Source organism: Nipponia nippon, unplaced genomic scaffold (assembly GCF_047370975.1).
Source record: "Nipponia nippon isolate SJK-2023a ecotype South Korea unplaced genomic scaffold, ASM4737097v1 scaffold_1, whole genome shotgun sequence".
Classification (NCBI taxonomy): Eukaryota; Metazoa; Chordata; class Aves; order Pelecaniformes; family Threskiornithidae; genus Nipponia; species Nipponia nippon.
Window position 1 is genome coordinate 30,557,074 of NW_028262290.1, and position 18,784 is coordinate 30,575,857.

Here is an 18,784-nt window from a genome sequence, read left to right on the forward strand (position 1 = left end):
GCTCAAAGTATGAATACAGACTGTGTAAACAATGCTCATAACATGTACATGGGACAGAAAAGGAGGAGAAAGAGTAGATAACTCAAACCAAAATATTAGTCAGGTAAATGATACATTATTGGAAAATGCTTAGACACAGTCATTAATGATGGTTATGCACGTTAAGACACCTTTTCTACCAAGCTGAACGAAACACAATAATAGGACAGCTTTATGCAGGGAGCTAACACAAGGGACTAAGAATTTCCATCTTGTCTTCTGTGTTTAGTCATTAATAAAGTCTTGATCGAGTACTCAAAGTGTTTGAGGTACTATGAAGAATATTTTATAAAAGCTAGTTCTGATGAAATCACATTCATTTTGAAGGTACTGGTTATTAGAGCTGTGTGCTGTGTCCCAAATGTATATCCTCTGGACAGCAAGTTTAGGATCATTCATCTACTGTTTTATAGAGAAAGGCAGACATCTTATGTTATAAGGATGAGAAAGGCAGTTCTTTCACTTGACTTGGAAAATGCTGCATTCTGTTCTTGGCATTTCAATACAAGAAAGATGTGAAGACACTGGTAGAATTTCAGAGGAAAACAAATATAACTGAGGGGTTTCCTCATTTCCAGTGAGGAAATACTAGAACTACATATGTCTAATTTGGCCAAATGATGACACAGTGGAATAACACCTTAACTGTGTTTAAGTTTTTGGAATTAGAAATTCCAATTGGAAAGAAATACTGCCTATAGCATTAGAAGAGAAACAAAGTAACTAAGGGTATTGGGATGTCAATAAGTAAAGAAAATTTTAGGAAAAAGAAAATGTAAATATAAAGATAAATTTCTTTAAAAAATTTATTCAGTTGCAAAATTATCAACTTACGGAGCAAACTCCGGTATCTATAATTAACTAAGATTGAAACAAAAATGTCCATAAAACTACAAAAATTGTTGCTATTTAGAGTTTAATTATTAAAAATTTTAAAAAACAGAAAGGCAAAATAGATGTTAACATTTTTCTTTCTTCAAAACTAGTTACCTACTCTATTAACTTTGAAATACGTAAAGAGAAAGGGGTTTTATTATTTGAACAGCCAGGCTTTTAATCACCAAAACTTGCACATGTTCAAGAAACAGAGGCTACTGAATTTGCAGTTCACTTTTGGTGACCATCTGGCTACAGGCATAGGATGACTTCAGTGGTGTTCTCATGCCTATGGACAACTTGAAACTAATAAACTACGGAGAAGAGAAAGCAATAGTGAAAAAGGCCAAATGAAGGTCCAGGATTTCAAATGCAACTTCACTCACAACTCTGGACTGTAAAAGGAAATGAAAAAATATGTTATGCAGAAAGAGAGCTGCTGCATGTGGACAAGTACACAGATTACTTAGAAAAAGGCTTGCTATCCAAAGTAGCTCTGTTCCCTCTTTCTCCATTTGAGAAACATCTGAAGGATGGAATCCTGACTTGTGGAAGTTTTGTCTTCTACAAGTAGAGTTTTAGTTGCCCTTCCAGAGCAGAGCTTTAGTTAAAGGTATATGAGAATATGCAGTACTGCAAAATATATGCATCCCACGGAACACATTGCAGGGTAGTAATACTTGAATATTAGGAGCAGTCTGGTTACAGTAACACAGGTCCCTGTGAGGGTAAATTTATCCTGCAGATAAATTAACCGTTACGGAAAGCATCACCGTCATTGCAAGCTTCAGAGAGCTGAGCTAGCTAGGTGTGATTAAACTAAATCTATGTTTGAATGAAAAGTTGGAATATTCTTAATTCTTTGAGGGAGATATTTCAGAACAGTTTCCTTGTAATTTCACATCAGGAATGACTTATTTGAGTTGGGTTTTTTTTTGTGTGGAAAAGACCTGAAAAGTTTCAGATCCATGGTATTGATTCATTTACTTGCTTTTAAATACAGGCTAACAAAATGGGGTAAAAGATACCTTAAAATGCTGACTTTTGCCCTTTTAAAAAGCATATAAAAGAGGTAGCAAGATTCAACTTGTATTCAGATATTGATATGTTTAGTAGCAGTATGAAAACATAAATATGCTAATTAGGATTTGCTAATTACATTCTGTTCTTTTTCTTACAGTATTGATATGTGAAAAAATATCTAAAAATTTTAACATGGAATGATGGATAATTGTATCATTATCATTCATTGTACTAATTATTTAATTTCTATTTCTATATTCCAATTAATTTATGTTTGAACTTTGTAATTTATAGGTATTACAAGCTTTCTATAAATCAATGAAGTTCTGTATGAATACATTAGTTTCTTAAAATTAAATTATATATACTCTTTAACACTCGAGTATTTTTTTCAGAATAAATAGCATGTATTTTAACATCAAGAAATTATTTTTGTTAAATTTACATTTATAATAAAATACTCTATTTCTTAATTTTCTGTCTTCAAAAACTCTTCCAGTGGTTTCTGGACAACAGAAAAACTCATGTAATTATCAGTTTGATTCTGGAATAAACACTTTAAATATCTTCTTTTTATATTAATTTACATAAAATAAATATCTTGAAAAACTGTATGAAAATATTTTTCTGATTAGAGCTGCCTATAATATTTGAAAACCAGTGCATTTAAAGAACTGACTTTCAACAGCCCATAAAAATTATTAAACTGCAAAAAGCTCCATTGGTGTTCAGAAAAAGCTACTTTTTTTCTTGACTTACTAAATGGCATTTTGTCCCTCTGGTGTGCTGACACTATATCAAATTAACTTCAGTTTGCCAAAAGTTCTGCAACTGATGTCCTAAAATACATCTGAAAATTATTCTACTACTGATTTCTTGTTCTTTAGACAAATTTGCCACAACACTGAATTAAACATAACAGGCTTTATTGTATATTTGCTGTTTGTTTTTTCATATAAATAGAAAACTGGCCAGCTTGGGGCTAGTCTGCACGGAGATGATATGAAACATTAATGTGAAGCAATGGAAGGCATGATGATACAGTCTGTAAGTTAGGCTAGTGCTATCGCTTCCAACCACATGAGTACTTTTAGTTAGAAATAGTCATATAGAAGCACTGTATCTTAATTATTCTCCTCTGTTTGGGGGGGGGGCGGTGTGTGTACAGAGAGGTTTAACTTAATTTCCAAGAACATTCTATTCCATTTAATTTCCATGCACAGTCAAATCCTAAATTCCTTCAGAAAACCAAAGCAGGTCTATTTTGTCACATTTAAAACTTTCTATTTGCAAAAGCAGCCTCCACTGGCAAAGAAGAGATTAAAATTCTATCCATCACAGCTGGTTTATGGCTGGAATATAAATGTGTTGCTTATGTGTGTTCCTTGCAGTCCATTGAAGAGTAATGTAAAAGCTGCTATCATGTCTGGCCTATATTATAGAGTTTCATTCACAAACTTACAGAGAAGACTGAGTCAGAGTCCTCTATAAAGTTATTTTTCCAATAAATTTGCACTTACAAGTAAACAGAGAAAGAAATTGTAAATGGAACATCGTTACAAAATATTTGTTTTTTTCTCCTCAATAAATTGATTTCTCTGTTTTATATTTCATATATTTAAAATGCAAAGTGAAATGTAGCGGATTAAGACTTTATTGAATTTGGAAAACTCTGACAATGACCTACCACCCTATGATTTAAAGAGAACTGTCTGGCTGGCAATTACTTTCTAATACAGTCTTGTTTTTGTAGTAAATTGAAAATAAACACATAATGAAAAAAAAAGTGGGTGAGCATGACAACTGAAGTTGAAGTGTGAATATATCCACATAATAAGGTAGGCTAAAGTGTTTTTCTTGTAGACATAGAAATAGTATGTATAACAAAATGAAGAATTTATTAGTTAAGTGTCTGGATGTGTTGTGCATTGTTATCAATTTCTATGCAAATGGTTGCATAGAAGCAAGAATAAATAGGGTATTTGGGGATCAATCTTACTACATTTCATAACAAAACTTACATTAATTTCAAATGAATGCAAGATCAAGTTCTGGAAAAATACCAGTAAAGCATCCAGCACGACCAGCCAGACAAACTTTATTGAGATGAAGAGGAATCTGAAAGTTTCTAAGCAGCCCAGTTATGAGGGTATATATCTTACAGGTTCTAATACCTGTAGTCTGACTCATCTTCCCTCTAAACACCTTCCCAGAGAGTATTACCAAAGCTTTCCTAGTATCTGCTAATGTCACAGAAACCCTTCACGGAGAGAGGAATGACAGGGAAGGGACAGAGTTACCAGCAGCCCTGTGAGGAAGTGGTGAACAGGGTTGATGAGGAAAGGGCCTGGAGTGATGTGAACAAAAAGGAAAACAAAATCAACAAAACAGGGCTTAAGCAGGGTCACCTCGAGCATTTACATGTAAGCAAGAAAGTGCCTACTAAGCACCATTATGAAAAGAACACCCAGATAATTTCTGTGAAGTGAGCATGCTGGGGTGCCTCTCTGAAGTGCTTGTACACTAATACGCACAGCATGGGGAATAAACATGAGGAATTAGAGATCTGTGTGCAGTTCCAGGGCTACGATCTTGTTGGGATCATGGAGACGTGGTGGGATGGCTTGCATCCCAGCTTGGAGTGCTGCAACGACAGCATGCAATACAGGTTTCTTAGGAAGGATAGGCTGGGAAGATGAGGAAGTGGAGTCGCCCTTTACATGACAAAACAGCTGGAGTGCATGGAACTCTGCCTGGGGATGGATAATGAACCAGCTGAGAGCTTATGGGTAAGGATTAAAAAGCAGACCAGTGTGGGTGACAGTGTAGTGGGTGTCTGCTATAGGTTACCTGACAAGGAAGTGGATGAGGGTTTCTGTAGAAAACTAGAAGTTGCCTCATGTTCGCAGGTGTTGGTCCTCCTAGGGGACTTCAGCCACCCCAGTGTCTGCCGGAGGAACAACATAGAAGGACATAAGCAGTCCAGGAGGTTCCTGGAGAGGATAAATGACAAATTCCTTACCCAAGAAACAGAGAAGCCAATGAGAAGAGGACCTCTGCTGGAGCATGCACAGCTGTGGTTAGGAAAGCCAAAGACCAGCTGGAATCAAATCTGGTGAGGGATGTCAAAGGCAACAAGAATAGCTTCTGTAAGTACATCAGTGGCAAAAGAAAGATTAGGGAAAATGTGGTCCTGCTGCTGAATGGTACAGGGGACCTGCTGACAGAAGACATTGAAAAGGCTGAGATACTGAAGGCCTTCTTCACCTCTGTCTTTACTAGTAAGATCAGCTTTCAGAAATCCAAGGACGCATTGTCCAGGGAGAAAATCTGGAGCAAGGAAGACGTACTGCTGCAAGGGAATCAGGTCAGAGAATATTTAAGCAAACTTGTCATACTTAAGTCCATGGGCCCTCTTAGGATGCACCCACAAGTGCTGAGGGAGCTGGCTGATGTCATTGTGAGGCTACTCTTGATAATCTTTGAATGAACAAGGTGATTGGACGAGGTGTCTGAAAACTGGAGGAAAGAAAATGTCACTCCTATCCTCAAAAAGGGCAAGAAGGAGGACACAGGGAACTACAGGCAGGTCAGCCTCACCTCAATCCCTGCAAAGGTGACAGAACAACTAATCCTGGAAACCATTGCCAGGTACATGAAGGACAAGAAGGTGATCGGGAGTAGTCAGAATGGATTTACAAAGGGGAAGTCATGCTTGACCTGTCTGATAACCTTCTATGATGAAATGACTGGCCTGGTAGATCAGGGGAGAGAAGTGGATATTTTCTGCCTTGACTTCAGTAAGGCTTTTAACACTGTCTCCCATAAGATCCTCATAGAAAAGCTGTTGAAGTATGGGCTGGATGAGCAGACAGTGAAGTGGGTTGAAAACTGGCAGAAAGGCCAGGCCCAGAGGGTGGTGATCAGTGGTACAATGTCTTGTTGGAGTCCAGTAACTAGTAGTGTAACCCAGGGGCCAATACTGGGTCCAAGCCTGTTCAATGCCTTCATTGAACAGGAAGCTGGGGCAGAGTGTAGCATGAGCAAGTTTGCTGATGACACAAAACTGGGAGGAGTGGCTGGTACACCAGAGGATTGTGCTGTCATCCAGAGGGACCTTGACAGCTGGAGAAATGGGCTGACAGGAACCTCATGCAGTTCAACAAAGGGAAGTGCAAAGTCCTGCACGTGGGCGGGAACAACGCTGTGCACCAATATATGCTGGGGGCCACCTAGCTGGAAAGCAACTTTGCAGAAAAGACCCTGAGGGTCATGGTGGACACCAAGTCTAACATAGGCTAGTAATGCACCCTTGTGCCAAAGAAGGACATCAGCATGCTAGGCTGCATTAGGAGCAGTGTTGGCAGCAGATCAAGGGAAGTTAATCCTGCCCCTCTACTCAACCCTTGGTGAGACCACACTGGGAGTACTGTGTCCGGTTCTGGGCTCCCCAGTACATGGACATACTGGAGAGAGTCCGGCAAAGGGCCACCAGGGTGATTAAGGGACCAGAGCACCTCACATATGAGGAGAAGCTGAGAGAGCTGGGATTGTTCAGCATGGAGAAGAGAAGGCTCAGGGGAGATCTCATCAATGTATATAAATACTTGAAGGGAAGGTGCAAAGAAGATGCAGCCAGGCTCTTTTCGCTTGTGCCTAGTGACAGGACAAGAGGCAATGGGCACAAAATGAAATACATGAGGTTTCATCTGAACATCAGGAAACACTTTTTGACTGTGAGGGTGACCAAGCACTGGCACAAGTTTCCCAGAGGCTGTGGAGTCTCCATCCTTGGAGATATTCAAAAGCTGTCTGGACATGGTCCTGTGCAACTGGCTCTATGTGGCCCTGCTTGAGCAGGGGGTTTGGACCAGGTGAGCTCCAGAGGTCCCTTCCAGCCTCAATGTTTCTGTGATTCTGTCATGCTCTTCATTACAGTCATAAGCATCTCTGCAGCCAGAGATACAGGCACAAGTTTTGGTCCTTATCAAGCACAGAGCAGGTGTGGCACTGGTGTTTGTTGAGATGTTTATTAAAAAATGATTAGTCAGAAGAGTCAATGAAATATTTAGACCAATTGTGTGACAATTGAATCTGTAAAAGAATAGTTATACAGTATATTAGGATATATAAAGTAAACTTTGTTATGTAAAATGAACAAAGCATTAACTAGACAAGCTTGAAAAGATTGGTAAATCAAAGATAAAACCAAGCTTTTCATTAACACTAAAACGTGATATAAGAAAATTTTTTAAAAACTCCAATATATCACTAAAAGAAATTTTAGTAAAAGACTTGGACTGCAGAATGAAATAGTACAGAAAATAGATGAGAAGGGAGATTGAAAGAAACAGATACAAGGCAGTTACCAAGGTGTGCATACGTATAAAGTAATACATGCAATACAGAAGGATGAGAATATACCAGAGAATGAAACCAAAGGAAGTAGGAAAAGACTGTCTATACATATTCAGAAGAAAAACAACATTGTGAAAAAACAGAAACTTTAGGAAAATGCAGTAGGTAAGAAGTAAATAAAAAACTCAAAGACTGAATTTTTAAATAGCTATTCTTACTTGTTTTTAAAAATGATTGAAGAAATGAGGGAATGTTATGCAAGAAGCATAAACAGTGATTAATGATAATAGCTGGAGAGACTGAGACCAAAGAGTAAACAGAGTATCTGACCACATGCTGTTTGAACAGTGAATAATTCATAAAGAACAATCAGGATCCCACTGCTGTGAAAATTATTTTAGGATACACCTCTTGCAGTAGGATATTGCCCCAGTAGCTAATTTTTAAAGTTAAGTTTACAGTTCTCTTGGACAGAAGAAATGTCAGAAACAGTGTAAAAGAAATAGAGTGAGTGGTAAAATTAAAGGACATGTAAGACTGAAAGGTGTAAATTGCCCTGCTCCTGACTCCTTTCAGAGTGAGAACTCCAAAAACTAAGCCAGGTATTTTAAGTGCCATCTCTGAACTATTCAGATGCTGAAGTTTTTGAAGTTTCCTTTAGTTGCAACATCCAATTAATGTGACTACACAGTCCTGAAACATTTGTCCATAGAGCATCAACTGCTGAGAGGTTGTCAGCAACTAAAACTTCAACTTTCCCATGATAATCAATATATGAAAAAGGTTCTGTGTGGCAGATATACAAAGAAACTGAAGCCAAACCTATGTGACAAATTTCTGTGGCATAGTTTTTTGAAGAGTGGTATAAGAATATTTGATTGACATCTTTCAGAAAGTCTTCATGTAGCTTTTCTTATTTACACAGACATATAAATGTATGTATACATTCATATTTATGCATACATACTGCTTTTGCTTTCATACCAGCACATCCCTGTAAAGTTTTAGTAGCAAAGTTGTCCAGCTATAGATCTACTGTGACTAATGCCATTAAAGCACAGAAGAGTCTAACTTATATTAAAACACAGAGTTATGGTTCAAGAGTAATGAAAATCTTTAAACAAAACAATCCCACTCTGCCATTCAGCAAGGTGACTTATAAAAACCCCCAAAAGGCTGAGTCTATTGATTTCACTAGTGCCCTCATTCCTTATTAGAGAAGCATTCCTTTTTGGTTTATTCTTTTATGTATGGTAGCCTTTTTATAGGGGATCCTTTATTTAAAAATCTAAACAATAAGGAGAAGAAAGGTATAGGCATCTTTGTTGATGCATGATACTAGATCTACCCCACTCCAGGAAAAATGTAAAATGGTAATTTGCAATATACTGAACTTATTTATTGGTGAATAAAAGCATCAACTATGCAGTGTTTCAATAGCACAGCGGATGATTAACATTTAATCTAATCTCATTTTATATCACTTATATAGATTAGTTTCTATGAGATTTATTCACCTGCCCTTATGCTAGTCATTTTAAAAATAACTTGTTGCTTGTCACTCTACTAACTAATGAATTCTCATCAGTTCTGTATTCCTTTGAGAGTTATTTTGAAATGCAATCTGTTATGTGAAATATATGTTCCTGATTAAAGAAAAGTGCACATGAGACTATGAATTCTAAAATCAAGGCATCAGATTTTAGAATCAAGCCTTGCAAAACTTTTCCTGCCACCAGGGATTAGTCAGCTGGCTTTCCCAGGTTTCTTGTGGTCCTGCCCACCCCCCCAGACCTCTTGCCAGGTAGCTGCCACAGCTGGCTTAAGCCTATTTCCTCTCTGTTTGATGCCCTTTTCCCCCTGCATCATTTAGCCCTTGCTACATGTAGCTCTAAACATATTTTGTCAGGGAACAAAACTATACATCTTGAAGAAGCTCCAGGTGTTACAGACCCAGGAGAGCGCTGCTTCAAAAGACAAAGTGTCCTGAGTTTGTTAATATCCTCACTAATCCTGCTTTTCTTTGAAAACAGACTCATTGAGACTTTTTATCATCTAATTGTTTATGGCCTGAAATACAAAGAACTGAACATGTTATTTAATAATTTGAAAGTTCCAGAGCAGAGAAGGACACAGTCACTTGGATGCCAATGGTTTCAGCCATGACCAGTGAACATGAGAGGGTCCTGCTCATTTTTCCCGCTTCACCTATATTGGCTGGCAGCTGTAAATTGGGCAAGCAGTGAAGGACTGCTTGATAAACTACCTGCAGAAAGAAAAGGCAGCTAAACACATTAAACTCTGTTGCATTCTGGAAGAAACAGAAAAACTAAGTCAGAGTTTAGCGGTTAATTTTTCAACATTACCATTGTTAGAAACAGGAAAAAGTTCATAAACCAGCCATGTATATATTGTAAATTGTCAGGCCCAAATTTAGGTCAGGCATCAGTAAATTTGATTCCTAGATGTCCAAAGAAAACAAAGAGAAGTTTCAGTGTCCCAGGTCTACAAAGTTTTAAAATCTTGATTTGGTCCTAAGAGACCAAAGGATTCTTCTAATTAAAAGTGTACTAAATTTAGGATACTGAAGCTATTAACAGTCGCTTTTCATATTATAATCCAGAATCACAGATGCTTTAGCCAGAAAGCAGACCTACTGGTTTTTAGTAAATTCTTTCTTTTAATCATTTAATTAATTATAATTTTTGTTTGGATCAGTCCTAGCTTACCCTTTTTCATTGTTTAGTTCACTCTATGTTTCAGCCTCCCAAGTCAGACTCCTTGTGCTAATCACACAGAGGAGGGCTGCAGCTGCCCTAAAGTGATATGCATTTATTGAAGGCAGCACAGGTATGCTACTTTGCATCAATTACAGGTCAGATCCTGTGTTCAGAAGACAGTGAATATGCACTCATTCATGAAATTACCTTCGATGTATTAACATAAATGCAACTGACTGGGCTGTAAGTAGCATTCTGAGTGCTCAGTGTAACCATCCCTATCCACTCTGATTTCCCAGGCCTGTGCACTCTAGGTTTCACATTGGTTTAAGCTGAGACTACTGCAGTAACCAGTTCTCTTCCCGCCCTTATAGTTTCATTTCTAATTATGCGGTCCTAAATCTTTCTTATATGTAACCTGAGTCGTTTATTTGACCCCTTTGTGAAGCTCATCACAAGCAAGGAGAAAACTAATACAGCAACAAAACAAGTGAGTGTCTTCCTACTGGCTCAGTGAGCTGAGCTCACTCATCAAAAGGTGGTATGTGTTCTCGTGTTGACACAAGTGAGGAAGAAGGCATTTAGGGAGGGGGCATATCAGAATCATATTCTGAGCTTATAATGCATCAATATGTATATTTTTTCTTTATTACACTATATAAAGATTAGCTCAATATAACCAGGATGACATTTATGCAAATGCATTTCACATGATCATTTCATGTTCTCAGTGATTAAATTTGTTTGTTCATCAGTTTAATCCTTTGTATTTTCTACATGTAATCATCCTAATTTCACTGGGTATTTTACCTGTGTGATGTGCATATCCAGAAAGAAGGCATTTTGGTGCAGACAGAAAAAGAGTAATAGACTACATGGGGACACCTGCTTTCTTTAGGTTTATCTTACTTCATTTTTATGGATTGTCTGTTTCAAAATTCCTGCCATCTTCAAAAGTGAGGGAAGCACCTTTGCTGTAAGTGGGAAAGTACTGTTGCACTATTACGAGAGAGACCTGAACGCGTGCCCTTGATAGTAACAGATTCTGGCATCTTTTTACTGTAGTTACTCCCTGTGCTTATATAAGTGATTAACTTTTTTTTTTTTTTTTTACTACACTTATCTTCATATCTTCATCATGTTGTATTTTCCTCTCATCTTTAATCAAGCTTCCTTTTCTTAAATTGTCCTGCAGAATATACCCAGATATGAAACAAAAAAGACCCCTAGATAAACTACAAGAGTCCTGAAGTAGGCAGTGTGGGAGCAGTCAAGACTGAAGATAAATTTGGGCTAGACTTTATGCTTTTCATGCCAAATCATGCCAAATCCCAGGCAATGGGGAGTTCTGACATACAGTCATGCCCAGATCAAGTGAGAAAGTCATGTTTTACTCCGCATAAAGGATAGACAATATTAGAAATACAGAGACACAGCATGTTAAGAAACAGAGAAAACAGTCTTGAAAAAAATATTTTATGACAAAAACTTACAATGCTTCCAACATCAACATCTGAGTGGCCTATCCGCCTGCTATACATGCAGTAGTCAAACCTGGGTTTGGAGAGGTTTTAACTTGCATTGGTAAAACATTCTTTAGTGTGGTGAAAGTCTTGTGTTTGATAAATGTTTTTTTCATGTAAATTTTCACAGGAGAGTTACGTGACATGATTTTCCTCTTTACTGTGGCCAACACCAAAACATGTCAAGACAAGAAAATAAGTGATAACCTTTTTTTTTTAAAGATAAAAAGTGTTTGACAGACTGGAATCAATGTTTCATAAAATGCTTTTACAGACAGAAAAAATTAAACTGCTTTTGAGAATTTGAGTCTCATGGGGATTTTTTTGTTTGTTTTTTTTCTTGGAGGGTGATGTTTCTGGGTTTTAATTTTGAGGTTTTTTTTTTTTATAAAGACAATGCATTTACAGTAAATTAGATTTAATCTCTATATTTATTCTGCATTCAGCAGTTAAAGTAACTTGAAACATCACAGACAAAGATGATGTGCCCAAGTTCTGGCTTTCTCAATGTTCTGAAGACTTAAATGGAGGAGCTGTACTGCTGCAATCACACCATATGTAAACCAGAGTCTACTGAATCCATACCCCATACATTATACTTTTATGAACTAGGATATATAGCTTTTGTTTCTTGGACAAGTGTCTGAAATATTATTTGAAATAAAAACTTCCTACAAATACATCTTAATAAAACAAAAGGAAAATAATTTAATTCATTGGATGTAAAAAGTAGAAATAGAAAAAAAAATGGTTGATGAATTATTTCATAATTTCTAAGAACAATTTCAGGATTAAAAATGGTAGCTTTGACATAAAAGATAAAGAGCACAAATGGAACAAAATTTTACCTACTTTCAAAGCAACATCCACTACTGGCTTTATGTTGTGGATCATCTGCTTGAATGTTGGCTACTGGCCCCTGTAACACTGAGCTGGATGAAACCTCTCATTGAATCAGGACAACTATTTTTATATTTTAGAAGAGAAATTTGTTTCAGCTTTCTCAGTAGACAGAAGCAGGAGTTCAAATAGTTACCCTTACTAAAAATAGAACTGAAAAAGATGCTGGAGTGCAGTTGTATCTGCCTGTCACGAGTACAATTGTATGAGCAAGCAGTTGAAAAGGAGACAATGCTCAGACCTGTTTTATTATCAGAAACAACCAGAATTCAACTGCTGATGCACTCTCATCATACAGCAAGGAATGGTTAATATTGGTGAAGATATGCAATGAACAGAGAGAGCAAACATCCTACATCTGTACCAGTGCAGGCCATATGGCATCATCCTGAACCTGTAAATAGCTGATGCTTCTGAGATCGCTGATATTTGCCCAAAATTATATCAGCAAGGCCTAGCAATGTTTTATTTCTTAAGACTGCCAAAGGGAAGATAAGAATAGTAAGGTTTTAAACTCATCAATGTATCTGAAAGCTGTAACCCTGGTATCTGAAAACAAAAATCTTAGTTCAGAATCTGCCAGCCAAGCAACTAATATGTTCAGAAAGTGGTCAGTATAAAATAAACCAAGAGTAACATAACAATCAACAGACAGGCTTTGTTACCAGTCCCTTCACATTCCACTGTCCTCTGTTCTCACTAGCTAGGGGTCCTTCTGCAGTACACTCCATCCTTAAATTATATGAGACTGCTATGAAAAATGATTTAAGAGGGGTTGATGGAAACAGAATAAATATTAAAGAATGTTGTCATAAAAGGATTAGGTTTTTTATCACAAAACCAGAGCACCCCCCAAACAAATAAAGTATATTTCACTTTGAATTTTAACTGGGAGATTAGCACTGCAGGTAGAAGAAGGTTTTGCTTAAGAACCCATTAGCTGAACACATTGGATTCCAATTGCCTAAGAGAGTGAAGTCAAAATGAAAAATACATATGGATAAACTGATGTTTTGATAGCTTTATGTTGTACAGGGAACAGGTAGATAGAAACATGCTAATTCAAGCACTTAAGAAAAGTAAATTCTTGGTTTTTCTGTTTTTGTGTCTGCCTATCTAAGGAATCTGGATGATCCATACTGTCCTAAAACTTTCCAGTTATACATAACAAAGAGACAAAACGTAAACATCACCTTCATTTAAGAAGCCATAATCAAGAATTCCTCAAAATTACAGCTAAACTGAGAAAAGAAATAAACAGACAACAAAGAAATAGGGCTGAATTCTCCTAGTGCTAACTTCTTACAATTTCCTTACTCAATTTAAATCATGTGTCTATATTGACAGTCCCCAAAAAGCCAAATATGAGGAACAAACCATTTGTTCACCTCATTCAATACCAAGCGAAGCTAGGGTTTTCTGAGCATAACCAATTTCATACAGAATTACATAACAGAATTACACATAGCTCTTCATTAACTCTCTCTGACTTGAGTGAGCACGAAGATCACAGTGCCAGCAAAATGATTTAACATCTAAACCCAAGAGGTCCCCAAACTGACCTGTGCATTTATGACATTGCACCCAGAAGTGGGAGCATTTTATAATTCATATTTAACTACTTTACACTGTAGAAAAAAGTGAGCAAATGGATGGAAATGCAGAGGAAAGAGCACTTGAGAGCTTTTCCTGCCGCTTCTGGGACAGTTGGAAGGTTGGCTGATGGTTGAAGGCACTGAGTTGGGACTAAATACAGACCAGTATTTCAGCCCCTCTCTACTAATATTGAGTCGTAAGTTTTGAAGGGCTCTTGGTAAAAGCAAAATCTGCAACACAGTAAAGTCAGTTTTATTTCCCTGTTAGTCTGTTCTCCCAGATAACTGAAGCATGGGCAATGTATTTCATGACACTTACAGTGACCTAAATTCATATGCCATGAACTCACCTTGCTCTCCCCCAACTTTCCCCTCCATTGCTGCGTGTTTCTGTCTTCTCCAGGACTGCTGGAAATACAAGTATGAGGTGAGCTGTTCAGGGAGCTGGATTGGAAACTTGATCTAAAATCTCACAAGATGTTCTTTTAAGATTTCTTAAGAGACTCTCTTTGGAGCCACTAGCTCATGCAAATATGATTTTTTGCCTGCTCCAACAATTTAAACTGTGATGTCTTGGTCAAGGATTTTGTTTTTCATGCATCCATTCCGCAAATAAAGTAGAAATTGGTAAATGCAAAATGCCCATATCTGTGGATGGGGAGAGAAGTGACTCTCAACTCGGATTGCCATAGGCTGCTTGCTCAGCTTTCCCCTGTCGTGGGACAGGACAGAGTGAAAGGGAACAGCTGTTCCCTCTGGTAAGGAAATCACAGTAGTCTGCTAGTCAGTTGAGAAACAAATTCACTTTAAATGTCTAACTGTCCTTTTTGACATTTATGAATGCTGTTCCTTTGCTATAAAAGTCTCTTTTTTTTCCGCCCACTGGCCAGAACTAGTTTTTCTGTAAGGTGGAATGCTCCTTACAATAGCTGGGAAAAAAAGAAAAAGGTACTATATTTTGGATGAATTGTTACAATGTGAAAATTAGACAGTCTGCTAATGTCTCATGGTTCTAACTTCCTTTAACAGGAGTGGCCTCTCCGTTGGTCCTGCCATTCCTCTTTTCTTAATGGCAGCATGACCTTTCTACTGAGGAGTCTGGCTTCTCACGCACTGGTTTCTGTGACCTTTATAGGAGCCTTGGCAAAATGACTTAGAGGCATAATCAACATACTTCACTCATACTCAAATATATAACAAAACATCTTTGTAGATCACTTCTGTGTATTTGCAGCAATAAAACAAGTAGAGCAATATGTAAAACTAAGGATTATTTCTGAGTGGAAAATCTGAACAAGTTAAAATAAAAATAACTTAAATAAAATACATATGATGAAGTCAGGAAAGTTATATACACCTGTTTGTCAATGCAGTGTTCAAACACATTTTTCTTTCTTTTTTCAGTACCAGGGTCTGAATTTTTCCCATGACTATTAACCATGCAATCTCCCATCTTCCTCACCTACTACCAAGATTTGACAAGGACTTCCTTTCACCTTGAAACACACTTCTATAAATTCAGTTTGAGCCTTGCTTTTCTAGTAGGCCATACTGAGAAGCACTGAAAATCTCTTTTCTGGTTCTCCAGAGACAAGTTGAACATAAGAAAAGGTTTCTCAGTTTTCCTTCTCTATCTATGAATACTTTTAATTTCATTTATTTATTATTACAAGTGAGCTTTTACCTAAAAATAGTACAAAAAAAAATGTCACAGGCAGTAGAGCAATGTCAATGATTATTTTTTAATGTAAAATAATGTCAAAATTCAAAATGGATAGAGAAAAGAAAACTTAGTGGAAATCCTTCATTAATATTAGATACAGAAGCCAAGAGAGGACTGAAAAGGATACTGGAGAAAGTTAGGAAAGCTCAGTGAAGACACTCACTCTGATTGCTAGACATTTGGTCAAAATGACAAATTCATTCATATAGCTACCTATTTGTTTAAACTAATATTATGCCTGTAGCTCCTGAAAATAATAAGAATGCAGTAGCTAAGACTTTTAATTTAAATGTGCTTTGCATATAGGAATTGTTCAGAACATTAGTGGTGCTGGAAGCAGCAAATTCAGTCTTAGGCTCTTGTGGATATATTCAGAAAAGCTCAGTTTCTTTATTCCTTTGAAAGAATTCTGATTTAAACTTTCTACAGACATGTTTATAAGATGTATGTGTACAGAAATACATGACCCATTCATAAAATACTTCTAAGAAGAGTCATTTTGGAAAATTAAATAAGCTTGTAATCAAAATTTTTAAACTTCCAAGTTTTCTTAAAATAATTCAGCAAAGGTCTGCATTTCAATTTCTCTTGCTTGTGAATGTGTTTCAAAATATACCAAATTGGATGAAACAATAGTAATCTAAACAGTGGATAAATGAAATGTTCAGCTTAAGTTCAAATGAAAGGAACAAGTGGATCAATAAAAGTGGAAAAACTCTTAAACCCACAGTACAAGAGAATATGAAAGGGCATTAGTGAATCAAAAAATAAAGAGGCTTATGAAACAAAAAAATAAGAACAAATATAAATAGTATTTGCTACTAGGTGGGATTTTCAAAAGCAGACTTCATGTAGGCTTTGTTGTGCTTAGCTGAAGCCAGTAATAAGACTCCCACTGAATTAACAGAGAACAGATCTAAGCCAGCACTGAGCACTTTCAAGATCCTACCACTAACCATACACTAAACCATCAAATGATGAAAGAAAGATTTCATATTCCTTCAGATAGCAAATAACAATCTTACTACATTATTCTCTGAGAACCTAGTAAGGTCAGGGATTACTTCAAGTATATTTAATACATAAAGCATCAATGTTCAATATGCTCAATAGCAGATTTCCTGTATATTGTTAAAAACAATGGCCTGCAGAGTAATTTTGAAAACATTTTTGGGACTGAAGTCAAGCAATATGGCTAGAATGAACATTAGCAGCAGCAGCTGTCACGATAGACAAGGTGGCAAGGATTTTGTCATAAATTGTCATGACAGGATGCTGGGAAGACTACAGGCTACCTAAGAGTTGGATTCCAGCCTCTCTTTGAGAATTCATAGCATTGGTCAACTATTTGGAAGACAGCTGTCTAGAACACCACTCCTTTCACAGAAACAGTTTTAACATGTCTGTGTTTCAAGTAATTTTTAGCAAGAGAGAAACCTAGTGTCCTAAAAACAGTGAAGATCACATTGCCCATCTGGGTTTTGGGAAGCAAGGACCTGAACATATTTCAAACCAATACTTTTACAGCATGGACACAATTGTATCTCTTTCAGCCTCCTTACTGGAGCTGTTCTGGTTCACATACATCATTAATTATAAATGAAGTAAGAAAAGATGCTATTTAAAAATTTCTGTTCTTCACAGTATGTTTCCACAAAACACCAGCCAATAATGAGAAGACATGAAATCATAGGAGTAATGATTCAGAGATTATATTCTCTTCTGTGTTAACTGGTTACCTTGGGCAGAGCCAAGGACAGATCTACCAAGTGTTGGTTGATGTGTATTGGCAGACAAGAAAGCAAAACTATGTGTTAGAAGGACCTACATGTTGGGTCACCAGCTTGGGACCTTGACAGGCTGGGAAAGTGGTCTGACAGGACCACTATGAAATTCAGCAAAGGGAAGTGCAAAGTTCTGCACCTGTGGAGCAAAACCACCATGCACCAGTATACGCTGGGAGCCACCCAGCTGGAAAGCAGCTTTGCTGAAAAGGCCCTGAGGGTCCTGGGGGGCACCAAGTTGAGCACAGGCCAGCAATGTACCCTTGCAGAAAAGGTCATCAACATCCTGGGCTGCATTAAACAGAACACTGCCAGCAGATCCTTCCCCTCTGCTCAGCCCTGGTGAGGCACATCTGGAGCACTGTGTCAAGTTCTGGAATCCCTAGTACAAAAGACATGAACATACTGGAGAGAGTCCAGTAAAGCTCCATGAAGATGATTAATGGCTTGGAGCATCTGTCCTATGAGAAGAGGCTGAGGGATCTGGAAATGCTTAGCTTGGAGAAAAGAAGGGTCAGGGAGCACCTTATCAATATATATAAATACTTGAAGGGAGGGTGCAAAAAGGGTGGAACCAGGCTTTTTTCAGTGGTGCCCAGTGACAGGGCAAGAGGCAATGGGGACAAACTGAAATACAGGAAATTCCATTTAAACATAAGAATTTTCTTTTTCCTGTGAAGGTGGTTTGACACTGGCACAGGTTGCCCAGAGAAGCTGTGCAGTCTCCATTCATGGGGATATTTGAAACCCAGCCTGACATGGCCCTAAGCAGCCTGCTCTAGCTGACCCTGCTTTGAGCAGCGGCTGGACTAGATGATCTTCAGAGTTGCCATCCAACCTCAACCCTTCTGTGATTCTGTGATTCTGTGGTATTAGAATACCTGTGGAAGAAAGCTTGATAAGAATATGTTAAAAATATGTATTCTTATCTTCTGGTTAGAAAGTATACCTTGAAGTTCTTTAGTATGGTCACTCTTCTGCTAAAAAACAGTAGAATATCAAACTTCCCATGAGTATTATTTCCTACTGTGGGATCTGAATCAGGTCCTGAAGGATTAGACATATAGAAAAACTTTAGTGGAGGGAAGTGTTCTAAGGATTAGGAACATTCAAAGATAAGACAAATAACAAGTGGAAAAATATATATCTACAAATAAAGAACACTTTACAGGAAGTAAATTAAAAGATAGAGCCTTTTTTTTTTTAAAAAAAAAAAAGACAGGGTAATCAATTTAATTATGAA